General features: G+C 36.0%; 1 protein-coding gene across 2 annotated transcripts in view; it reads right to left on the bottom strand.

The window, feature by feature from the left end:
- Positions 1-27,341, bottom strand: part of LOC129740680 (alpha-mannosidase 2) — a 313,476-nt gene that overhangs the window by 110,445 nt on the left and 175,690 nt on the right. For both annotated transcript variants that reach the window (XM_055732441.1, XM_055732440.1), the window contains exon 3: positions 22,668-22,688. The gene's annotated coding sequence lies outside the window, so the exon portion shown is untranslated. The remainder of the gene's footprint in view (positions 1-22,667; positions 22,689-27,341) is intronic.

The raw sequence follows: 27,341 nt of genomic DNA, 5'->3' as shown, positions 1-27,341 counted from the left end.
TTCCCTGTAGGAAAATGGTCCTATTTAGTCCGATTTTATCGTAGAAATTGCGTGTTTTTGTTTTAAAGTTGGGTGGCATTTCCTAGCTGGGATAGCATTTCTTCAAATCGATCGATGCGCTCTCTGTTCTCGACATTGCGTACTGTTGGAAAAATTATCCAGAAAACGAAATCGAGTGTCCAGTCAGTATGGTCAGTGCTATCTCCGTCGTCGTCGGGATTTCCACCATCACCTTCGGAAAATTGTTCTTCCTTTTCAGCTTCAAACTGCTGCTTCAACATAAGCCGTTTTCGGCTAAATTCTTGTTTTCTAACTAGCTGAAGGTGGTACCTACATTTCCTTATCCTGTGGGAGCTGCCGAGCATAGAAATCCCGTTCCAGTTGGAGCGTTTTCTCCTTCAGTTCCTTTTCCATCTGCATCCTTTTTTCCTCCAGAGCACGCTCTTTGATATGTTGCTCGTCCTCTGGTTGCTGTAGAGCTGATTCCAAAGTGCCACTAGCACTACGATACGCTATTTTTCCTCGTAATTTTCTTTTTTTTTAGGCACCTTTAGCTTTTGACGGCACTTCACACAACTCCAAGGGTGTTTTTTTTTTATTTCGTCGGTCTTCTCGACACAACTGTAGTGCGCCCATAGCTTACAGTCATCACAACAAACCATATCATCAGCGGTGTTTGACTGATCACACATCGTGCAATTTGAGGTTAGAGTGGTATCCAGATTGTGCGGATTCTCTTCAAAAAATTTCTCTTGCTCCATCGTTTGAGGGTTTCCGATTATTCTTTGATTTTGTTCGGAATGTTCATAGGACTAAGTCCTTGTTCTTCGTTAACAGATTTATTGTGAAGATCAAAGTTAAAATTGGGGCGCAATTATAATTTTTATAAAGTATGTTAAAGTTCATTTGTGCAACTTACAATTAGTTCCCGATCCTCGTGCGTATGTTTCTGTTTTACGAGAATTTCTGTCCGTCTCTATATTAAACCAATTATAGTAAACAAATGTCTACATAAATAATAACTGCTGACTTACATTTCGCATGACAGAAAATGTTCTAATCCGGTGTACCCGAATCCTACCCTGGATATTTCGATGCAACTATATAGAGAGTTTGAATTTAGCAATCAATACAAATATACAATTTTTAGAGGATAACTTACTATCTATGATAATCAGCTGTGATTAACCACTTCCTGTGATACACTTTAGTTTACTTAGATAAGACACTTCACGAGATATTGATTAGTTGTAAGTTTTAATATAGAATAACAAATTTCGCACGTTCTAACAGTGGAAAAGCTTCTACTTTTATCGGGATTTTCATTTTGCTTCCTGTTTGCTTCAACTCGACAGTGGAAACTCCAAATCACTCAGTCTTTCATAACGATAGTGCATATTTATACTCTGTTTAAGTTGGATCTGGAATCGTGCCATTACGCAAAACCGGTGGTGGAGTGATAAAAAGTTGTTGAAACTTACGGTTTCCTCCGAAAGCCAGAAAGCAGCAGATGACTTCTGCTGCCTCGAGTAGAACCAAAACATTGTTTGTTTTGGTTCTCCACATGCTTTGTGTTCAATTCGCAATCGAAGAACAATGGATCAATGATTGCTGATGACAGGTGATGATGATAAACGCGGTACAAATGTTTCCATCATCACACGGTTAGGCGAGAATACTCAATTTGGTTTTGCGGTAACACAACAGTGTTGCCAGATATTCTGGGTATGAGTATCACAGTACTCATTGACAAATGAGTACTCATTCCCTAACCGGGAAAGTGGTTAGGGAATATGATAAGTGGAGGGTGCGACAATAGCAATCACTAATGAATTGTGTAGTTATGTAACATGAATAAAGATAACTGCATTCCACCACTGAAACCTGCGTTAATTACTCATTTCAACAAAAGCCAAATATGTTTTTTTTGTGCCTGAGGAGGACAATCGGCTAAATTTATTATAACTTCGACCAAACTCAAAATTTTGAGTTATTTTAAAGGCCTAGCTTCAGGAAACAGGAAACGTTATCAAAAATTGCCTTGATTTGAAAAAAGCGTAGTTCAAAGTATGCATTATACATAGATGGCGCACGTGTTGCCCAGAAATTAAAGTCTAAAAGTTTCTTCACTAGACGCTATCTCAAAAACCACTTGACAGAACATCACAAAAATTAGCAAATGTAAACATTACATTACCAGGTAATTTCGCTGAAAATTTAATCAATTATCATCCATGCATTCAAAAGTTATTCACAAAACAAAGTGTTGCATTTTTTTCGAATACACTCCTTTTTTGCAAAAGTGCTAATTTTGTGAAAGGCGCTTTAAAAATTTTCGAATTTTGTCATACATCAATGTCAAATGATTTGTTGGTACAAGATTCATCGATTGGTTAGGGGCATTTGGTTTGAGATGGTTTCCAGTTCAAATCGTACACTGAACCCAAATCCACTCTTAAAATACACATGATTTTTCACTTAAAAACAAGGATCCAGTGATTTTCTTCCATTCAAGTGCGACATATACATTTCACTTGGCAGTCACTTAAATTTCAAGTGAATTCATCCACATTCACTTCAGTCGTCACTTGAATTTGAAGTGAGAAAAAATATTCACTACCCCATCACTAGAATTTCAAGTGAATGTCGGGTTGTAATTGAGTTTATTTTCAGAGTTCAAAATGGCAAATTCTAAAGAGCAGCGTTTAAAGCTTATGCTGGATTTGGATTTTCCCAACTCTTTACTAGGCGATTTTGGCGGTAGTTTGTGTTAAACGTGATGTGAGGATAAGTTATTTAAAGGTGTTATCATGTTTCAGCTTGTGGGTTGAACTGGACAGATTTTCTGGTTTGCAGCAGGGAAGATTTAGAAGTCGCACTATCCGCAGTAATCGATCTGCCTTAGGATTACGATGGAATTTTCCAATCAATAAATTTATGGTGAAAGCGTAATGTAAGTATTTGAAATCGAAGTGGTGTTCTATAAATGTTCTTTTATTTAAAAAACTCGTGAGATAATTAACTAGAAACTTACTTAGAAACTCAGATAAATTTCACTCGAATTTCCTAGTTTAATTCACTTGACCGGTCACTTAAGTGAATTCACTTGACCCATCACTTAAAATTCAAATGAAATTACGTATGGCGAGAATTCACTACAGATGTCACTTATTTTTTAAGTGAAAATTATTTTGGGTGTAGAACCATGCACAATTGATGAAGCCAACCCGAAACTTGGCGGAATTCTGGATCGATGGGCCGGCCGGCAAAATTGCTTCCTGTTTTGCTATTCAATTCCAAATTCGGTTCCGCTCCTAACGGAATCAGAATCGGAAGGGGGCGTTCTAACGAGTTCGCATTAGTCCAGCTCAAAGCCGGACGCAACTGAAGCCGGCCGGTGGTGATTCGAAAACAGTTTAATAATTTCTCAAATGCGCTTTCTACTTGGATGGTTCGCAAATCGCCAGCAAAACGATGAGGGTTCGTGGTAGGAAATCCGGATAATTTTTCGCGAGCTGCTCGTGCTTGTGTGGTTTTATTTATAATGTTCGAGTTATGATGAAGCGTATCAAGCGTTTGATTCCATTTTAAAGCAGAATCCTTAGGAAAGTTAAACAGGGAGTTAATAACTCTTACTCAATGCTTGGATAAATAGAGGATTAGCAATAAAATGAAAAAGGTTTGTTCTATCAAGACCAGTGATAAACCGCCTTTTGTAGTCGCCAGACACTCATTCAAAATTAATTGCAAATGATCCATTTATTCGGACACGTTCATCCCACATGATGATGATGAATTATGAAGATGGATTATGTTTTCAAAACTTGCCGCTCCTGAGAGTTATCTTAATTGCTCATCAAATAGGAATATACCGAATCATACAGCCACAAACTGACGGGGACCAAAATGAAAACAACCTCTGAAGTAAATCGTCCCTTTCGAAGTTTGAAGAAAAAGGTACGAAATTTCCTACTGAAACTTACCTCCCCTTCCCTCATCGTCAAAATTCAGTTTTTGTCAACGTAATAATCTTTCTTGCCACAATAACGGCAGCAGCGTTCATTTAATTAACCCTCCTGGAAAGGTTACTATCTGTGGAACATGTCCGGCCCATGGGTTTATGCTGCTCCAGTTCGGCATTTTATCCTGAATTGTACACTCTCCCACCACCGCTCCTTTTCCGGAACCTTCGGGGAAAACTTCCGGAACGGACATTGCGGCCGCCCGTCCATCTGTGGTCGGTCCCACAGTCTTGTCGAGAAGTCCCTCTGTTGTTTTGTTGTAGCATGGAAGGTTTTGCTGTTTTGAGTAAATGGTGGTGTTCCGGCTAGCCGGGTTAACTAGCCCTACGGGGTTTTAGAATCAATTTTTTTGTCCCATTGTTGCAAAGCAAAACCACTCGTTACGGGTATGTTTGCCAAACGTTAAGAACATGGGATTGGAGCTCCGGTAGGTCAATGCCTTTCTCCCGTTGGGGTTGTCGATTGTTTAAATTTGTTTTACACGGAAAACTGATTCTTTTTTTTAATATTGTTTCCATAGGATTTTTATTCAGAAAAGAACAATCTTGTTCAACTTCGTTGAATGCAGAATCTAAAATGCAAAATAAAGCATCCCACGCAAAAGCAAACATACCATCGACGTCGAGCTTAGTTCAAAAAGGAAATGTACGGCAAATTGGTCGTGTGTTTAAAATGACTGTAAGTTCTTATGTGCAAACGAAAGAAACATGAAGAAATAAGAAATACTATAAACTTTTTCGTACCAAAATTTGATTGCTTCATAACTGTGCTAGTATTGGATTACCCATCCACCATTTTGGCAACTCTTCACTCTCGTAAACCTATGGAACTGGCAACCGTGCCTGCAGAATTCTTTAATGTACATTCGATTCAACTCGAGAAAAAAGGTGAATTGGCGTTCTGCTCATGGTGAATCTCGAATGCCAAATTGCACGTTCAGCCATATTGAAAAAAGTTTTGAGAGCTGGATGAAATGTTTACAAAAAAGGGAGTCCAGAGTGTAACCTCCTACTCGGTTACAATCTGCATTTAAACCTTTCGGTGTCAGTTTTGTCCCGAATAAAATAAAATGTAGGTAAATGTACACATCCACGCATTGAAGTTTTGATTTATATAAATTTCGTGTAATCTATTGTTTAGTTGGGCATTTGAGTTAATTTGTTTGGAAAAATAGGAGAATAGCAGATTTTTTTCCGTGTAGCAGTTCAAGATGACTCAACTGCTAGAACATAAAACTTCCTGACACATGTCACAACAAAAGAGCGAGATGGCTACATCGCTTCAGATGGCTTGGCCCAATCAGATGCATCGGCTTTGCCGATCTCCAATTCAGGCGGAGTTTATATAAGGCCTACGCACCCATTGGACGGGCTTCTTTGATACCTTGGAGTTTGCGTCCGAAGTGTCGTCCAATCGTTGTGCGCGCATTTTATCCCACCAACATCCGTTTCAGCCAACCAAGTGTCGTTTCCGATTTGGGACCTTGGTTGTTTTTTGAGTGCTCAGTTTTGTTGAGCGAAAGGCACTGAGTAACCAAATTCAAGTGCCCGCGACTCCAAGAAGATTGGACAGCCGTCCGTTACCATACGGCAGGACATTCCCGGTCGTACGACACCTACCCTACTGCTCCGAAAAAAGAACTGCGGTTCTTGGTTAGCTTCAACAGTTACCGCATAACGATTCGAGGTCAAGGCAACTTCCGCCATAACGCCGGAGGCAGGTAGGGGGCCAAACGACATCACCGATCGTTGGTGAACTGGGCCAAGTTCACGGACAGCGATCCCACGTGGTACCACGGCAGCGATCCCCAGGGCAACGAAGTGTCCAGCAGCAACAGCAGCAGAGATAAGCAGTGAGTCAAAATAGTGTTTTCTTTATTTCTTTATAAGTAATTTTAATTGCCCCTTAAAGATTTTTGGTTCTTGATTGGGTGCACTGCAAAGCCTTAAATACGGGTTATAATTGGGTGGGAGGTAAAGACATCGAACAGGTGAGTGAGTGTTTTCCTAACTACGACGAGCCGACCCTGAGATTGGCTGGAGTCCTGAGGTAGTCGAAGGCCTAGTTTCAATTGGCGCCCAACGTGGGACCCGAGATTAGCTGGAGTCCTAAAATAGTCAAAGGCCTTGTTTCAAGGGATGCCAGATGTTTGAGGTAAAAAATCAGAAATTTGGAAAAAAAGTATGTCTGTGCACAAGCTTACTACTTACTACTTAAATAACCTATGCTATTAAATCCTATCAATAAGTTTTTGAGTGATCGAAATATATTGTATGAAATCATCCCTCCTCCTTCCCCTGTTTCGTTGGAGAAAGGGAGGGATTAAAAAACATAAAAAAAATTCTCGTACTCGAATATACTTTCATAATAAATTTGGATATTTTTATTCGATTAGTCCTAGAGTAATGCATAAAACTGTTAAGAAATCCTCTTCCCCCTTCTAATCAATTCTGTGGAAAGACAGCTGGGTCTCAAACATCGTAGAAACTGGCCTCGTAGCCTTATACGTTCCTATGTGAAACTTTGATTCATTTACATGATTAGTTATCGAATAATGCAATAAATTGTAGGGAAGACCCCTCCCTGCATATTTTATCACCCCAATCGAAGAGGGCGGAGTCCCAAATAATCATATTTATTTATTTATCGGATCCTAGGCTTCAGGCTTTAATCTTTACTAGTCTTAACAAAATATTTAAGAATACGCTAACCTAAATCTATTTTTTATTTGTTCTTTGGACATTTCTAGCTTTATTACATTAGTATGAGCGTTGTAGAGCGCCATCATTCTATAAATAGGTTCATTCCGAGCGTAGTTCTGGGTACGGTTTGTTAGCTGAAACGGTCTTATGCTGCGCAAACTGCTACGTCCTTCGTTAGGTGAGATTTGTGACAATAAATACGGTAAAAAATATTTTCCACTGGTTAGATCTTAAAAAAAACAACACGTCGATTGATTTCCTACGATTTTCCAGGGCATCCAATCCTACCAGCATACATAAGGCTCGATATTCCGGCATTTCGTCATGCCAACCAACGTTCCTTAGGGCGTATCTCAGCCACTGCCACACCATACTGGCGTTACAGATCCTACTTACCATACCGTACATGGAGTTTGCTTTGGCAACGACTTGTTCAATATGTTTTGAAAAACTGAGGTCCAAAACTGAGGCATTTATTTTCAATCCAAATGCGCTGCAGCACTCAGAAAACCTATATTCTGCATTTTGTAGAGTCAAGCAATCCTTGGGGTTTCGAACTGGAAGGAACATTCTCAGATCATCTGCGTATATCAACATACATACACGTCACGCAACACTGCGGGAAACTCGTTCATAATAGTGATGAAAAGAAGGGGTCCCTAGTGACTCCCTTGTGGTACACTACTGTTAACCGAGAATACGCTGGATCTCGCATTCCCAAGCTTCACGAATTGTACTCTTTCTGTTAGGTATTAACCAATCCACTGCAGGAAAGTACCGGTATTCCATTTTTACATAGAACTGACAGAAGAGCTTTAATGTCGATCACGTCAAAATCCTTTGATATATCGGTATATATGGTATCAACTTGTGATCCCTGCATCATCCATTGAGTAGTTCAAGAAACGAATTCCGCCAAGTTCGTCACTGACACCTTTCTTTCTAACCATGGGTACATTTGCTCGTAAATTATGATTTCGAACAGAATCGCAGATAGAATTGCTACCCCACGGTAGTTTTCAGCAGGCAGTTTTGAACCTTTTTTATGAATCGGCAAAATGTGTGAGATTTTCCACAGTTTTGGAAACCGACCTTCACGAATTGAAGCTGAGAATAGCAATTGCAAAGGCACTTCGATGCCGGTTACGCACTTTTTGATAAATGAATTTGAAATTCCATCAGGTCCACTTCCTTTGGACTCATCGAGAAGTAAAACTTTTTGTTGAATGTCTGTGATCGATACTCTCAATTCAGGAATAATTTCGGTTGCGGCTTGGAATCGTAGTTCTGTATGTAAATCGTTATCGCTGTAGATACAGCGAAAATATTCGGCGATTAATTCTGAAACATTTCTCGTACCCAAATACCCAAATAACCACCCAAGTCAAATTTGGCTCGATTTGCTTTATTAGTTCTCAAGTTGTGCAAAAAAAAATGTATGGGAGGCCCATAACCCTTTCTATCTCCACAATGTAAGGAGGGAGGAGTTTCAAACCGTCTTTAAAATTCTCTTCCTACCCATATACCCTCGCATGCCCAATTTGGTTCCGTTTGCTTGATTAGTTCTCGATTTGTGCGACTGTATAAAAGCCCCCCTCCCCGCTTACTATTCCCCCGTTAGAAGGAGGGTGGGGTACCAAACCATTTAAGGAACATTTTTCGTAACCAAATACACTCCCATACCAAAGCCTTGTCGCTTATAGTGAAGTTTTGATGACTGGGTTAACTTCTTTTTCATGTAAAGCCCTGTACCCCTTAAAGGGTTGAAAATTAGTAATTTGAACATGTTTAAACTACACATTATTTTGGAAGACCGGCGTTGTCAGCCCTTTGAAGTATCAGAAGGATGGAAAGAAAATAATAATTATCAGTTTATTACGAATTAATGTATTTGGCAAGGCATAATTTTCATGCTGCAGTTATAGGTAAATGTTCAGCTGATCGTCTTTCAGCGTTAACCGATTTATTGATTCGAAACTTTGAAACTTATTCCTTATATAATCCACAATGCAAACTATACCATCTCAAATATAGGATAGAATGACAAGTTGAAAAACTAACCTTTGATTAGTATGCCAACTTTTCTAAATCATGTGAAAAATTGACTCGATGAAAAGACACTTTTTTGACAGATCCCGGCTGTTCACAATAATGGGTCAATTTTACAAGTTCAATGTAACGAGCCTCTATAAACAAAAGAGACGAAATGTCACGATTGGAATTTTCGATTTTCTGTCAGTGTCATTCCAATCGAGCAAAAGACTTGTCAAACGGGAAAATTTGGAATTGCGAAAGCGGCGGTAGCAAAAGTATTATCATTCATATCTGTATCACTTCCATCTGTACCGTTGAGCCGTCAACACGTACGCCGGAGCATCGTATCGTTGCTGTGTACCTGCAGGAACATTTTACATTATTTATTTTTTTTCCTTACCTGTTTTTCAATCAGCACTTTTCAGTGCTAAAATTATTTTCATTTTCTTTTATTCATATTTTGTTTTTTCTTTCCAGCATGGGGAAGTCATCGGCTGGCTCAAGGGCTGGTAGAAAACGTATTGCCGAAACTAATTCAGGTCCATCGCCCAAAAAAGTTGAAATTTCCAACTCATTCGATGTCCTTCATAACATCGGTGATGAGGAAATATTCATATTTAATTCTGATAAGAGTACTAAGAAACCTTCTTCTTCTTATACTCTTAATAACGAAAAGATTCCACCAATAACGGTCACGATTCCTGACTTCAATGCCTTTCGAAAAGAAATCGTCACTTCCGTTAAGGATGTGAAGATTTCTTTTCAGATCGGTCGAAGGGGAACTGCTCGTATATTGGCGGAATCTTTTAATGATTTTCAAAAAATTTTAAATTATTTGAATAATAAAAAACATCAATTTTTTACTTACGACACTAGAAGTGATCGTCCATTTAAAGTTGTACTTCGTGGTCTCACCGGCGATCAGACACCGGATGAGATCACAGCTGAATTAAATTCTTTGTTAGGTTTTTCTCCAATTCAAGTAATTCAAATGAGGAAAAGAACCAACACGAATAATATCAGTAGTGTTGGTTTTGCTCCTGAGCTTTATTTGATCCATTTTAAAAAGGATCAAGTTAATAATTTGCAAATTCTTGAAAAGGCTCGTGTTATGTTTCATTGTCGAGTCAAATTCGAACCTTTTCGAAAATCTTCAACCAATTTCCTTCAAAATATTACGCAATGTCGTCGTTGTCAAGCTTTTTGTCACGGCACTAAAAATTGTAGAATGAATGCCAGATGCATGTTTTGCGGCTCATTCGATCATGAAAAATCTAAATGCCTTTATGGTGGTGATAAACCAAAAACAGAATTTTTCAAGTGTGCAAATTGCGCAGGTAATCATTCCTCGAATTCGCTAGACTGTCCCATCAGGGCAAAAATTATTGCTTCTAGGAAAAATCCCAAAGTTTCCAGAAAAGTTTCTTCTCCTCCTTCCTCTTTTTCGTCTACACACGTCAGACCGGCAAACAACCTGCCTGTTCGCAGTCAGCCTCGGCCTACATTGGAATCACGGCTGGGTAATACCCGAAGTGATTTTAATGTTACCTGGGCTGATTCTGCGCCACAGACTCGTTGTTTATCGTTCTCAGAGGTGGTTGAAAATGGGTTGCTCTCTCCAGGCATAACTAATAAAAATGGGAAAAAACCAAGTCTCAACGTTCATGCGAAGGCTTGGGAAAATCCCCGAAATTCAAATACTTGTTCTTCTCCTTCATTTTCTGATCCTAACAATTTTGTTGATTTGGGTGAGATTACTGAGGAAAAATTAAAATTTTTGCATCAAAATTTAATGGAAATGATGCAACTTATGTTGAAAGCAAATTCAATGTTTGAAGCTTTCCAAACTTCTTTTAATTATGCTAACAAAATTATTATGACTTTACGATTCCCTCATGGATCCAAATAGATGTTTAAATATTATGAATTGGAACGCTAGATCTTTGCTGGCTAACCAAGATGAATTCTTTTTATTTTTGAAAACTCAAAACATACATATTGCTGCCATCACTGAAACTTTTTTAAAGCCAGACAATAACTTGAAAAGCAATGCTTTCTTTAAAATTTTACGAAATGATCGACTTGATCGACAAGGTGGGGGTGTAGCTATTGTCATCAATAGTCGTCTCAAATTTAGACTTCTTCCTTCTTTCAATACAAAAGTCTTAGAAACAATTGGAATTGAATTAGAAACTTCTATGGGGAAAATTATAATTGTTGCCGCATATTTGCCTTTTCAATGCAGCGGCGAACAGAAAAAATTTTTGAAGGGAGATTTGCAAAAACTCACCAGAAATAAATCTAAATTTTTTATTATTGGTGACTTTAATGCAAAACACCGATCTTGGAATAACATTTCATCAAATTCAAATGGGAATATTTTGTTTAATGACTGCTCTGCAGGTTATTATACTGTTGAATATCCTAATGGGCATACTTGTTTTTCTTCAATTAGAAATCCCTCCACAATTGATTTGGTTCTAACGGATTTAGGCGAGCATTGTAGTCAATTAGTTACTAATGCGGACCTCGATTCAGACCACCTTCCAGTAACATTTTCTTTATCCCAAAGTCCCATTGAAAACCCTTTAAAATCAACTTTTAACTTTCAAAAGGCTAACTGGGAGCGATATATGAATTTTATTGAACGCAATTTAGATGTAAACGTTCCACTGAATTCAATAGAAGATATTGATTTGGCTGTAGAAAATTTGACAACTGCAATCGTCAATGCTAAAGCCGCTTCAATACCTAAAGTTAAACATAAATTCAATCAACCTTTGATCGATGATGATCTTCAGTTTTTGATACGACTGAAAAACATTCGTCGACGCCAATATCAACGTACTAGAGATCCTTATTTGAAATTAATTTATTGCGACCTTCAAAAAGAGATCAAACGTCGTTTAAATTTCATTCGTAATGAAAATTTTGCTAAAGCAGTAGAGGATATAAAACCCTACTCAAAGCCATTTTGGAAATTAACTAAAATTTTGAAAAAGCCCCAGAAGCCAATTCCTACTTTGAAAGATGGGGATAAACTTCTTTTAACTAATTCAGAAAAGGCTCAAAAATTAGCCCAACAATTTGAGTCTGCTCATGATTTTAATTTAAACGTTGTAAGTCCAATTGATGCTCAAATTTCCCTAGAATTTGATGATATTCTTTCTAAGCAAAATGTGTTTGAAAGTTCTTGTGAGACAAATATTGATGAACTTAAATTGATTTTCAAAAAATTTAAAAATATGAAAGCTCCAGGGGAAGATGGGATTTTCTATATTCTTCTTAAAAAGTTGCCTGAAAGCACTTTAAATTTTTTAGTTAAAATTTTCAAAAAATGTTTTTACTTGGCCTATTTTCCCAATAAATGGAAAAATGCCAAAGTAACTCCAATTTTGAAACCTGGAAAAAGTGCTTCAGAGCCTTCAAGTTATCGACCAATTAGTTTGCTTCCTTCTTTAAGTAAACTATTTGAGAGAGTTATTTTGAATAGAATGATGATTCACATTAATCAGAATTCTATTTTCCCTGATGAACAATTTGGTTTTCGTCATGGACATTCTACTACACATCAACTTTTGAGTGTAACTAATATGATTAACGCTAGCAAATCTGAAGGTTATTCAACTGGTGTTGCTCTTCTTGATATTGAAAAAGCTTTTGACAGTGTTTGGCACAAAGGTTTAGTAGCTAAATTAGCTCGATTTGATTTTCCTGTATATCTCACCAAAATTATTCAAAATTATTTGACTAGCCGAACCTTACAAGTAAGCTATCAAAATTCATGCTCTGAAAGGACACCCATTAGAGCTGGTGTCCCTCAAGGCAGTATACTTGGGCCAATTTTATACAATATTTTTACTTCTGATCTTCCTGATGTACCAGAAGGAAAAGGTAGAAGATTATTTGCTGATGATACTTTGCTTTCAACAAAAGGTCGAAATTTACGGGTGGTACGCAGTAGATTGCAACAAAATTTAAATTCCTTTTTGAATTACTTGAAAATGTGGAAAATTTCTCCTAACGCTTCCAAAACTCAACTTATTTTATTTCCCCATAAGCCAAGAGCAAATTTTTTAAAACCTAATGAAAATCATTCCATAACTTTTAATGGGGTTTCATTAGAATGGTCTGATCACGTGAAGTACTTGGGACTCACACTTGATCGGAATCTTACTTTTAAAAACCACATTGAAGATATTCAATCTAAATGTAATAAATACACTAAATCTCTTTATTCTCTCATCAACAGGAAATCCCGGTTGTGTCTGCGAAATAAGATGCTCATCTACAAACAAGTTTTCCAACCAGCGATCATGTATGCAGTTCCGATTTGGTCTAGCTGCTGCGCGACGAGGAAGAAAGCCATCCAGAGGATTCAGAACAAAGTTCTGAAAATGATTTTGCGGCTTCCACCTTGGCACAGCACCGAAGATCTTCATCGGATTGCAGGCATTGAATCTATCGAAGAGATGGCCAACAACATCATCTCCAACTTCAGAGGCAAATCGATGCAGTCTTCCATCGCAGAGATTCGTTCTCTTTATGTTTAGTTTAATTTTAAGATAGTGTTTAGTTTTAAGTATAAAATATTTTTGCTATTACAGGATGTTCTCCTACATTAAAAACTTGATTGCGCTCAGCAAATTTAAATCTTATAAATAAATTTTTATAATCTAGTTACTTATAGGGCTATGAACAGTTCATTATTGAGCTGAACACCTAGTTTAATGCAATAATGTAATATAAGTGTAATCATGATTTGATACAAATAAAGACATATTTAAAAAAAAAAAAAAATTCATATCTGTAAACAAAGAGTAATCAAAACACAGTTTTTGAATGCTCTATTTCGATTACAAGCTAGTTTCTCAAGGACTTATTTCTTGATACTTAATTGGTAAGTTATGATTTTTTTTAATTATAAATCTGCCCAAGATGCACAAGATGTTGTCGGATCAGCGGAGTCGGAAGGGAAAGTTTACCAAGTTACGGATTCCAGTACAGAATCCCCCGAAAGATGGCAGAATGAGAGCAATTTCTCCCGTTTTTTTTGGTTCCGCCGGGAACAGGAAGAGAAATATATTTTGAAATCCGGGGCAGGTTTTGTTGGAACAATTTTTTTCCAAACACTCCATGATTGCACTTTTATCTATTGAGGACATAATAAAAAAACAGCTTAGTTTAAACAGCAGACTAGACCAAAAACCACTTCCGAAAAAAAAAAATAAAGGTAACCAAAATTGATGTCATGTGAAGTTTGAAGCAAAGCATTGCTGCGCTCATATGAAAGCGGGGTTGCTATATGATTGATTTTTAAAAGGATCAGATTGCGTCTCTTTTGTTTTTATTACAGGCTCTTTAGTTCAATGGGCTGCGCCAAATGAGTGTGAAGAGAACTCTAAGCATTCTCCATTACAAAATGGTTCATCTGGATATGCCTGAATATTTAATGCTTAATTAAAAAAAAAAAACAGCTTGGATTTTCCTCGGCTTTATTAACAATTGATGAAAAATTATGCAAATCAACAAAATAAATTGATAATATACGATTTTAAAGTACCGTAAACTGGGAGAACTTTAATCACCGGGGTTACTTTGATCTGAATGAAATTTTTGCAAAATATCTGAAAACTGTTTTCTACGTTTGAAAGCCCATACATTGAGTTTCAAATAAGCTAAATTTGGTTTGTAGTTCGAGATTTTTTGTATAATTTAAAATGTAGTTATAAAGTTTTAAAATATCTGTTTTTTCGAAGACTCATAAACAAACACCTCCCCTGATAAAATGATAGCATTTAGAAGAAAATGGGTTGTTTTATATGAAAGTTCAACTTTTTTTCCTTTGTATGGGTATAGTTTTATATGATTACTAGCTGACCCGTGTGCTTTGCTACACATTCCAAAAATAAATGTAATTTGTAAAAATTCATTCAAATTTAGATTTTTGTAAGCATTTTTTTAAGTCAAACCATCATAATTCAGATCCAACAACTTTGAAATGAGAGCTGCAAATTTGTACTCTGTTTTATAGCTTCATAATAACTTAAAGAATGTCAAAATTTATGGATTTTCCACCCCTTTTCCCAAACTGGGAAGTTACGAACTTCCATAAAAACATTTGTAACATCTTTTTTTCTGAGTTATGCCAAATATCCGTACGCAAAAATACTCTCTTACAAAATATGGTCCCTTCTTTGAAAAGCTCTTTATCTTAAACTTACGTGGGAGCTCTCCCATCTTTTCCAATTTTGTCCCCCACTGCTTGAAGAAGGTTGGCTGATTTACTCGGCTCGAGTTTACATAAATTTCTAATTGAAAGAAAAAGATTCGCATTGTACTTGGTGGAGGTAGAATTTTGAAAACCGATCAATAGCGTGAATCGGGACAATTTTTTGAGTATATTCCTAATATTCTGTATTATGAGCACTTCCAGCTCCTGATTAGCTTTAGATGGTGTATTTTTTGGAGTTGAAAAAATAAGCTATAACAATTTGAAAAAAAAACGATGAAAAAGATTTTTAATAACCATTTTCAAACAGCTTTTTTCACCATCCTCGCCCTTCGAAGCAGTTTTAATATCTATCCTTTTTGCGCCAACATTATGTTAAAAATGTTTCGCCATATGCCAAACTCGTGGACATCAGACATTATAGCATGAAGTTTTCCCAAACAGTACTTGTCATAGTATGAAAATTATCGATTTTATACGGTGCAAATTCCTTTTTTTTCTTCTAATTAAAAAAAATCAGTTGCATCACTGAATAAATTCTCAGCGTTTTTTAATTTCTCTTTGAAAGTCAAATATTCAAAAATGTTGGCAAAAACAATTTCCAAGTTAACATTTGTCCCGTATATTGAGGCAAGTGTAAATGCAAAGTTTATTGATGCGTTAGAGTAATGGCTTTTAAATGGATTTATCAAGTTTTATTGATATATCTGCAGTATAAATTTATGTTTGTTACTCCACTTTTAAAAAATGCTGTTCAAAGCAAATGACCTTCATTACAAAGCCATTTAAAAATTTTATATATCCGCTTCCGTTTTAACATTCAGAATACCCCTTCTGGTCTTTCCAACATATTGAATCATTTTTAAGATGAATTTTTTAAAAGTTTTACGTTTGCCCTTGCCCCACCGTGTAAGTTAACAGGAGGTAATATTTTTTTAACACTTCATGGGCATACTAAAATTTTCTCATAAAAATTTTGCTTCCAGTTGAATATCAGTTCCAAAGTCTCACTTTTCAAAAAAGAAGCAGATCAAAAGTCTCTTTTATGCAGCCATGTATCACAAAACACTTTTCATGTTAAGTACGCACTTGAATCGGTATGTACCTAAGCAAAACGTACAATGTTTTTTTTTCAGATTTTTTTCAATATAAAAGACTCCCATTTTCATTTCTAAATTCGATTCAGTTGTGTATTTTTAGGCCGAACTAACAATTTTTAGAAGAAAACATATTTTTTTATTTTTTTTGTAACAGAGAAAAGTTGAACGTTTGAACATGCTCTTGTGTTCCTTGAATGAAAATTCTTTCGGAAAATGAATTCCCTCACTTTTGGTCAATAAAAATCAGTTTATTTCACTGATACCTTTCACTTATGCACACGTTAGTCCAATCTTATCTAATTTAAAAAAAAAAGTCTCTCAACCAGTTCATGTGTCGGATCGGATTTTTTTATCTTCTTTAAATTTAAATGGCGCTTGATAAAACTTCAGTTAAATACATTTTTACATGTTCAGCTAAATGTTTCCGATCTATCTCTGTAGAAAACATTTTATTCATATTTCTGTTATCAATATGATTAAAAAATAACCTTGTAGGCGACATGTGTTAAAAAACTGTATGTAAATTCTTTACTTTTGTGTTTTATTTTTTTCAATTGTCCGCAAAGTGTCATGCCATTATTTCATTAGCATAAGAACTAAATTTATATTTTTTAGATAACAAATGCTAACTACATTAACACGAACTAAACATGGAAGAATTTTTGCATATTTTTCAATTGGTTTTGATTTTATTGGTAAAATACCAATCCGTGTCACATCTAGGCGTCATTTATTTCCACGTGCTGTGTACAATTAAGCAAGAAAAACACATCTAGGTTACAGCTCGCCCCAACGTGCATAAGAAATGTAGGTACTTGGTTGAGAAACAGGCGCCTAATTGTTAAATTTTTCCAGCGATCAATGAACCATAGAGACGAAAAACAAACCCCTAAAATAAAAGAAAATCTCAAAAAATGGATGTCATGACTTTTCAATTTCAGATTTTGGCAAAAAAAATGTATATGTTTTATTCGATCGGCAAAATTTCAATCTGGGTCTCATCTAGGCGTCATTCATAACCATGTGCTGTACAAATGAGCTAGGAATCAAGTAGAAAAAAAATCACATCAAGGCTTCATATCGCCACCCCTTGCATTGAAAATATTCTTGGTTGAGAAATACGCGCCAAAATATTCCCACTGATCAGTATGCTATGCCATGGTCACTATCCTTTTGCGACGTTTGCTCGCGACGCCTCGACCATGGAGACGAAAAACAAACCGCCCAAAGGAAGAAAAAATCTCGAGAAAATGGATGTCATGACTTTAATTTGTTTCGAAATACTACAAATTTTGTATGGAAGCCCCCCCTCCCTTAAGTCGGATGGAATTTTGACTATTACAGAAACCATCCCCGGCCTCAAAAACCCTCAGATGCCAATTTTGACGATGATCGGTTCAGTAGTTTCCGAGTCTATAGGGAACAGACAGACAGACAAACATTCATTTTTATATATATAGATATACTAGCAGACCCGGTAAACTTCGTCTTACCATGATCAATTTGGCGTCCATTTTCTATTTTTCCTAGTTTTCTTTACATTTCCCTTCTTTCTCTTTACTCGAATCATCCTACTCAATTCTATCAAAATTAAACTAAAGAATTTAAACTCAACGGGTCTAAAATCCAATTTTTGTAACTTGTTAAATAAATAACTGTATGTTGATAATATGTATGTTTCATTTGCTGTATTCCATTCAGTAGATTTATCTCGTTTTGTTCTATTGTTTTTAATATCGGGACAATTTTTGGAGTATTTGCCGAATATTTTGCCTAACGCAGCGCTTTCAGCTCCCAATAAGCTTTGGATGGTGTATTTTTTAGAGCTGTAGAAATGAAACACATAAGAAAAGATTTTTTACTAACCATTTTCAAACAGCTGCTTCGAAGCAGTTTGAATTAAAATCCATATTTTCACCAAAATCATTTTCAAAAAGTTTCGCATGATACTTAAGTTATAGACTTTACACATTTTTACTTAAAGTGTTCCCTACAGCACTTGTCATGGCATTAAATCTGGTGATTTTGTGTATTGCTAATTCCTTTTTTTTATTCAAGCAAAAAATGCAATTTAATTCCTTTGAACTTTAACCCAATGAATCGAAGAAACGATTGGTTTTGAAAAGAGGAAAACATATGTTTAGATATTTTCACCCATTATTTTAAAGATTTCAATTCAAGCAGTTCTGATTTCTAAATTTCCTGAACATTGTTGGTGGTGATCTGCGATTTCATTTAGGATTACGTTATATTTTTAAGATTTAATAACATTTAATTGATAAGCAGATTTTTTTTTTAAATTTGATAGATTGAAAATAAATAATCTGTTCAGGCTACGATGGTTTCATGAGTTCATTTTATTTCCTGGAAATTATCATATAAACAAAACCTTAATAAAAATTATTTGTCTTTTTTACTTTAAATCAATGTTCCGAAAATCAATCAAAATAAACACTCAGGATGCGTTTCCTGTTGGATACATTCTGATTGTATAATGGGATAGCGCCTCTCGCAACTGCTTCGCCTGGCTGGTATGCAATCTCGATCAGCGCTCCTATCAGCTATGCAAACCGAGTCGCATCATTCAGAATCATCGGTTTAGCAAACATCGCATATCGGAGATGAGAGAGATACCAACTGATCCAATCTGAATGTCGCTCACTCAGTATCCGCCTGGCTGATTAGAAATTGAAAAGACGGCGGAAGTGACCATCTTTCCATCACAAACACAACTACAGTTTGATTTTATTCTTACTGTAGTAAAAAAAGCTGTAAAATCAAATAAATTTATTAATTGGCTATGTTTAAAATCAAACAACATTTGCTAATGATCGGTTACATGTATCACTCGCTCACTGCCTGAACCATTCACTCCTGATCCTAGCCCAACATGATTCGCCGTTTGCATCGCTCAATGGTGAGATTCCAATTTGACGATAGTGCTGCACTGTTTTGACACCAAACATCGTGCGAGGTGATCTGAATTTTAGCGATGAATAGAACGATCGATGATCGGATAAGTCCAGTAGCAATCAATAACAAAACCTGAACGCTGTACGTTCAGTTGCGAAGTGCATTCAGGAACATTAATTGAAAATGAGTGATATTCGGAACACTGCTTTAAATCTTAATTTTCAAAAATGAAACACCGGTCAAATCCTAACGAATATCACCACAGTTCAACTTTCATATGCTCTGGAAAAAGTAATATTTTCAAAAAAAAAATTAGTTATGTTGACAAAAAGAAATATCGAAGTATATATTTGTCCCATTTATTGGGGCAAGTGAAAACACATAGGTCTTTTTCTCCAGAATAAATTAATGCTTGGTACTTCAATTTCACTGAATGCTGTTCAACCAGAAAACCTTGATTTACAAAGACATTTATAATAATTTTGAATATCAGCTTCAGATTCAACACTCGGGATATCCTTTCTGGCCATTTTGAAGATAAAATTCTTAAATTGTAGATGTTTCATTGCTAAATTGTGCGTTTTCACTTATTCCACCTAAGAAATTACAGGAATTAATATTATTTTTAACACTATCAGGTCATATTAAAAGTTCATCATAAAAATCTGCTGCCCCTGGAATATCAATCACAAAAAAACTTTTCAACAAAAAAGTGAATCAAAAGTCTCTTCTATATAGCCAAAATATGTAAAACAAAAACACACTTTTCATGTTAAGTTTGTACTTGAATTGTGTGTAAGCAAACAGTAAACGTGTACACAGTTTTGGTGAATGATTTTTAAAAAAAAGTTAAGTTTATTTAATCAAAATTTTTTTAAGGACCCAACAATTTTTAGATGAAGAAATAATGTATACATTTTTTGTAAAAGTTGATAGTTTGCTTAATTAGTTTGATAGTTTATAGTTAGAAATTCTTCCGGAAAATGCATATCCTCACTTTTTGTTAATAAAAAGTAGATTATTTTATTGATAACTTCAATTTACGTTTGCAAAAAAATCAAATAGTTCATTCGGCCTTTTAAAACTTCAATTCTATCTAATTTTTTTCGAAGAACAGGCTCTTGTTGAGAGGACGAATGGCCAAGTTGGTTAAAATCCTCTATAATTAAACAAATTAGAAGAGGTTAGACTTTTGTTCAGTTAATGTGTCTAGCATTCTAGGCGTATTGGATTATACGAAATTGAATGTAAAGCTTCCCAATTATTTCATATTTATCTTTACCAAGTTCATATTTTTTGGCAACAATTTACTTCTTAAATTAACACGAATTAAAAATGGTTTTGATATTTGAAATCGTTTATATGGTTTTGATTAGATCGATAAAATATAAATCCGTGTCACATCTAGGCGTCATTTATTACCATGTGCTGTGTACAAATAAAATAAGCAAGAAAAAAAACACATCTAGGATGCATATCGCCCCCACGTGCATAAGAAATATAGGTACTTGGTTGAGAAATAGGCGCCTTTTTTTTAATTTTTCCAGCGATCAATGAACAGTATGCTTTGGTTACTACGACGTTTGCTAGCGACGCCTCGCCCATGCAGACGAAAAACAAACCCCTCGAAGAAAAGAAAATCTCAAAAAATGGATGCCCGACTTTTCAATTTCAGATTTTGGCAAAACAAATATTATATGTTTTATTCGATCAGCAAAATGTCATCCTGAGTTACATCTTGGCGTCATTCATAACCATGTGCTGTAGAAATGAGCTGGGAATCAAGAACAAAAAAATCACAGCATGGCTTCATATCGCCACCACTTGCATTGAAAATATGCTTGGTTGAGAAATACGCGCCAAAATATTCTCACTGATCAGTATGCTATGCCATGGTTACTATCTTCTAACGACGTCTGCTCGCGACGCCTCCACCTTGGAGACGAAAAACAAACCGCCCAAAGGAAAAAAAATCTCAAAAAAATGGATGTCATGACTTTTATTTAATTCAAAAAACTACAAATTTAATAATTACGGACAACTGATGCGACTTTGTGTTGTTTTTATTCGATATAAACCGATTCGCATGGCTATAGAATATTCTAAAAATAATTTCATTAGAATCGTTTGGGTCATTTCGGAGGAGTAGTACTACAAACACCGTTACAAGAGAATTTTATATAATAGATGTTTATTTGATTATCCAAACAAAAAATTACTGTTGTTGATGTTTTAAGCCTTCTGTACTAATTGGCCTCAAACAATAATTTTAGAGATACATTGACCATAGTGATCAAAGTTACCCCGAAACATGAAATCTGGTTTTGTAACAACCATTTAGTTAAAGCCACTAATGTCGTTTGAATATTCTGCTATCAATGATCATGCTTAATACTTCTTACCTCAGAAAGTATTTTAAAAATTTTTAGTGTTACAAAAAAGCAAGCACTTCCAAAAAATTCGAAAATGAATTGAAAAAGTGATCAATGTTCCCCAGTTTACGGTAGCTTGACTGTTAAATTGATATGCCCAAATTGACAGGTTTTAAGCTAAATTGACCAGATTTATCCGGCAGTGAGAAACCCAGGAGAAAAAGTTGTGAATTGCTTACCTTTACCGTGTTTGTAACATTAAAAATTTACTATCTATCCTTTTCACCCATAATGAGGTTTTAAGGTGAATTATCAGTCTTCTTACATTTAGCTTAAATAACTGTTAGGGATTCGTTCAGAACTCCTTTCACACATTAAGTAACCCATCTACTCCGTGAGCTGTTTTATTTTCAAATTAATAGAAAAACTGTGCATTCCAATAACAAAAAACAGAATAACAAATATCTAGGTATTCCAAGGGAAAAGATAAAATCAGGTGAGAATTGTGTTGAATAAAAAACAAACTTGGTAACCTTGAGCAAAGTGGAATCTGCTGTCAACTATGTTCTTCCTGAAGTGCACTACAAGGACTCGCTGTCGACCGGGGGAGTTCCTTTTTTAATTAATCCGTGTCGAGTGCTCCGCTTGGATGAAAAAAAAAGAGGAACATCCGTCAGTGACCACATTTAAGAGGATCGATCATTGTGGGTGGAAGGGAGTATGTTTTTCCACAACTCATTTATCAACCTTCGGACAATGCATAACTGTGGATATGGATGAACGAGGGTAACGTTATAACTTCCAGTAATCATCAATTAAAAATGATTTTTCAACAACACGGAAGCAATAGAGACACAGAGGAAGAGACCAGACAACGACTATCCGGAAATGGCACCCGGACAACTTTCACAATCCCACGCGGAAAAAGGAAAAAAAAACATCGAGGCTAGCTCCGAGTTCCCGACATAACGATGAGCTTTGTTGTTTCGTGGCAACCCACCCGCAAAAACGGAATTATAAACAAACTTTTAATTAGGATTGGATCCTGCTGACTGCTGAAAGGTTTAATGCAAACTCTTCATCACCAAAGAGCTTTGCTTCCGCAGTGGAACCTGGACGTTAGTTTGTTTTTCGATCTGTTAATAAGTGTCGCGTTTGTGTCATTTTGAGCTGTTTTCCTGCAATTCAGAGGAACAAGTGCAATCTTAATGTGTACCACTCCTTGATAAATGATGATAAACAGGGTTTGAAATGAACTTAATGATCAGTATAAAAAAGAAAATAAAGCTTACCGAACGAAGATATCCAAGGATCTGAAATGAATCAAAGAAGATAGATAAAATGTTAAAATGGTGCGCTATCTGCTGGAGCCCAGTCTGGGAAGAGTGGAACCAAAATTTACTGCAGATTTAAATTAATTCCATTCTCACTCTCGACACGAATTTATTCAACATTTTCCAGCTCTATTTCCCGTCCCCCTCCCTCCTTTCTTCAATCTCATCACCACTACGGATTGCCATTTGCGGCAGCTCAGAACTTAACTTTAGATGAAAATTTATTATTGTACAGTTTCTTGTTCTTCTGATCGAGTTGCGGGAAAAAGTTCATTTGCGGCTCGGGTTGAAGCATCGTAACGAGTTTAGTAAAAATTAAATAACAAAAACCCGAGATCCAGCTGAAAAATCTCTTGGAGCAATTTCTCGAAGAGAAGATAAACGATTCGACAAAGTCATTCCGGGAGCACACCAGGATGGTGCTGGGGGGATAATTATTTCTTCGCCCGGTGCCTACTTCCAGGGGTTCATCAGAAAATGGCGCACTCCCGCATCCGAGAAAGGAAGGACAAAAGCTCAGTCGTATTCTTTTGAAATCGGAGCCATTATTAAGTTCGTTGTGTTTTTTTTTTAATTTTTCTAAAATAATTTGTTTTTGTGTTGGCTGTAATTAATTCTTGGTCAAAATCATATTCTTGTGAGAAAAGAAGAATAAAAACTGAAAACACAGGACGTGGTTGTAGCTAATTATCGAGAGTTTAAACTCTCTATAAGTGAAACAATCTGTCAACTGTTGAAAATGTTTAAAGTTCTAACACTGCCAATTTACGGAGATTTACAGCAATTCAGTCGATAAATCTTCAACTGTGTTGTAAATTGGGCTCAGGATGTTGGCTTTTCCATGAGACCAGACCGTCAGTGGAAAAAAACAACCCATAAATAAATTATGACGAGTCCATTTCAACCCATCAACGACGCAGGGCCCAGTCCCTGGAGTGACGTTGCCGAAAATATTTAGGACAGCCCATCAAATGCACCGGGACCAGGACTCCGGTAGTTGATGGTTGGCGCGGGAGTAAAAACAACAGAAATAAACCTCCTTCCGGTCGTCAATTCTTAAACTTTATATTCGACCTTTTTTCTGATGCCGTCGGCGGGCATCCAGAAGTCGCTCCTGCGGGTCCAGTTGCTGAATTTGTTGAGACGATACGATTAGCCCCTTTTTTTACGAGCTTAAAGACGATGACAATCAAAAGGTAGAATCGTCACACACACACCCTGTTGTCTGAAATTTTAAAAGGCGTAGAAATATATTCATAGAAATTGGACGTTCAAGCGGACACACGAAAGTTTTGTTAAAATAACAACCACCGTTTTCAAACAATTTTTATTTTTTGGCTGAGCCATGAGATGTCTCCAAACACTCCAAAAAGAACTGTTAAAACAAAAATGCATAGTAAACAAGGACAAACAAAAAAATCGTCAGCTTCGAAAGAGTCGCATGAGATACGTAAAATTAAAAAAAAAGATCGCTTTGAAATTTTCATAATACATTCTTCGTTTTGCAAAATGAAAAAAAAAATGGTAAAACTTATTCGCAATTTTCTTCTATCTTACTCGAAGTTCTGGATTTTGTTCAAGAGGAAATGCCGTGAATTGAGGACAAAGCCTAATCTCAATTCAAAATTCTTCTTAAAATGTCTGTTACTCTCAAGATAAGAACAATAAAGTACTGACTTGTGTTTTGGATTACACTTTGAGCCTCTCTTCCAGTGTTGCCACATATTTCTTTTATTTATTCTTATACTTGACTATTATTTTTAATTTGTGCATTATTCATTTTTCATCCTATGCCAATTCGTCTTTTCTACCGAAAGACCAAATCGAAACAAGAAAACAGTAGTAGCAGTCTTAAAAATTCGCCTTTGCCATCGGTTGCCAAAAAAGAAACAAACAATCAGCAGCAGCTTTTAAAAATCTGCGCTTCTTAAGCCAAATCGTTTTTTTTTTCAACGTCAAAGCCAAATCATAACAAACAATCAATGACAGTAGCCTTAATAATTTGCGCTTTCCTAATGATTCCGACTTTTCTACCGGAATACCAAATAAAAACAAAAAAAAAAAAACAGGAGCAGCAGTCTTCAAAATCTGCACTTCTCTAGCCAATCCACCTTTTCCCCCGGAAGGCCAATCAAAGGAACAATCAACAGTAGCAGGCTTAATAATTTGAACTTTTCAAGGTCCGTCTTTTTCACAGGCAGGCCGATTCAAAACATCTTCTCCGTCTTTTTCACCGGAGGAACAACAATTCTAGGCTTTAGAATCTGTGCTTTTTCAGTCTCTCCGTCTTATTTAACGGAGCCGGTGTCATTCTCGTAAATTGAGGAAAATTCCAAATCTCTGTTCAAAATTTTTCTTAAAACATCTGTCACTCTCAAGATTGAGTCATTGGTTCGACTGACTTGGGTTTCTGATTACAATTTTAAGTTTATATTCCAGTGTATGCGATAACACTTGTTCATTTGTTTTATTTATTTTTGATTTGTGGTAGAAAATTCGACTGGAAATATGTTTTTTGGGGGAGTTTTTTCAGCTTGCAGTTCCTGTTTTTAGCAAAAACGACGTATTAATTTTCATTTCCAACGTTTCAAACCTTATTGGATCTTCTTCAAGGATATACCAAAGCAGACTACCCAATTGCAAAGCTGAGTTAACAAACTGCACTTCTGGATCACGAGATCACCACGCTCCACCTTTTCGACATCCAAGGAGCCAGGATTATCGACAGGGGAAACAACCAGGAAAAATTGAAGATATTGAAAAGCTACCATATTAAAACAACTAAAAACATAGAAAACATTGAGAAAGACACTGAAAGCATTCACTCTTCATACGAAAACGTATTCCAATTATTCGAAAAAAAATAAGCGAACTGGCAGATAAAAAAATACACACAAAAGACTACACCATCAACACACATACGCAACAGCTGAATTCTGATCAAAACAAAATAAGTGAAAAGTGAAGACTGTGCTTAAAGTTCGATGCTGTGGAAAATTATTCACTAAAACACTAGATAAACGGATTTGTATCCGCAAACATCTGTACGCAGTTAGTCTATACACTACAACTTATATCTAAAAATACGAAATAAATTATAATATTCGGAAAACAGATAAAAAAAACAGCTTAACACGACCAGTCGAGTCGACACTCACAAAAAAAACGGCATCTTTGCGGTAAGAAAGCATAAACCACGATCAGCAAAACTAATTAAATAAATATTATTTTTAGTCCCTGAAGAAGATCCAAAAAGAATCGAAACGTTAGAAACGTAAATCTAACGTCGTTTTTGCTAAAAACAAGCCTGCAAGCCGAAAAACCTCGAAAGGAAATTTTATCATCACTACAGGAAGCAACGAAGCTATCCGGAAGTAGCCGCTTCGAGATGCTTTGAATCGGCATTTTTGAGGGGAATGTTTCTTTTCGACTGGACATAGCTGTAAGTTATTTCGGCTGGGCTACTCTGCCATTGCTTCAATTTATCTAGCACCAAATTGATGCCGGCTATTTTACTGAAAGATTAGTTTGCTTATTTTTGAGTTTATACACGATTGCGATGTTCGAAAAAATTGGTATTTCAAAAGTTGATTAGTAACTTGAAACACAAACATGCGGAACCCAAAACTTTGGAGCAATAATCACAATTTACTCTTACGACACATTGAAAACTTAAGCTAGCTTAACATAATGTCTACTTACGAGCCCGCATCCTACTTTAAAGACAAACATCTGACAGTAGACTGAGTCGATTTGGGGTCATTTTGGAATTTCTCAAACCCTGGGGTCTTAAAAGCTTCGTCTTGGTTCAAAACTCATCCATGATTTTTTGCAGAATTTTAAGTAACGTTTACATGAGTAAATTTGAACTTTTAGGTTTGTATGGGAAAATTGAATATTTTGAACTGAAAAATCAATATCATTTTTGTTTCGTCTGTGGAACCGAGCCAGCTATTGATTTTTGTGCCAATTTATAAAATTCCACAACGAAATTTTCCGCTGAACAACTTTGTCGAAGATCATAACTTCGTATCTTATTAGGAAAAAAAGTTATTAGCTGCTTAACAGGGGTATGTCTTTTCGCATTGATTAACAATAAATTCAATTGACATCACTGCTTGAGCCTAGCGAAGTGTTGCATGGAAAGTAGTCACGCAATACCTCGCTAGGCACCCTGCAGGGATGTCAATTGAGTTTATTGTTATCAGTGTGAAAAGACATACCCCTGTAAAACAGCTTATAACTTTTTATCCTAATATGATACGAAGTTATGGTCTTCGACAAAGTTGTTCAGCGGAAAATTTCCTTTAGGAATTTTATAAATTGGCACAAAAATCATCAGCTGGCTCGGTTCCACAGACGAAACAAAAATGATGTTGATTTTTCAGTACAAAATATTCAATTTTCCCATACAAACCTAAAAGTTCAAATTTACTCATGTAAACGTTACTTAAAAATTTTGCGAAAAATCATGGATGAGTTTTGGACCAAGAAGAAGCTTTTAAGACCCCAGGGTTTGAGAAATTCCAAAATGACACCAAATCGACTCAGTCTAATCTGACAGCCCACATAAACAACAATATTATCACAGCTCGGTTTCCTTATGTATCGCGGAATATCACAGTTTTTGGC

This window comes from Uranotaenia lowii, chromosome 1 (assembly GCF_029784155.1).
Source record: "Uranotaenia lowii strain MFRU-FL chromosome 1, ASM2978415v1, whole genome shotgun sequence".
Lineage (NCBI taxonomy): Eukaryota > Metazoa > Arthropoda > Insecta > Diptera > Culicidae > Uranotaenia > Uranotaenia lowii.
The sequence above is the reverse complement of the archived record's forward strand: the minus strand, read 5'-3'. Positions and strand labels throughout refer to the sequence as shown.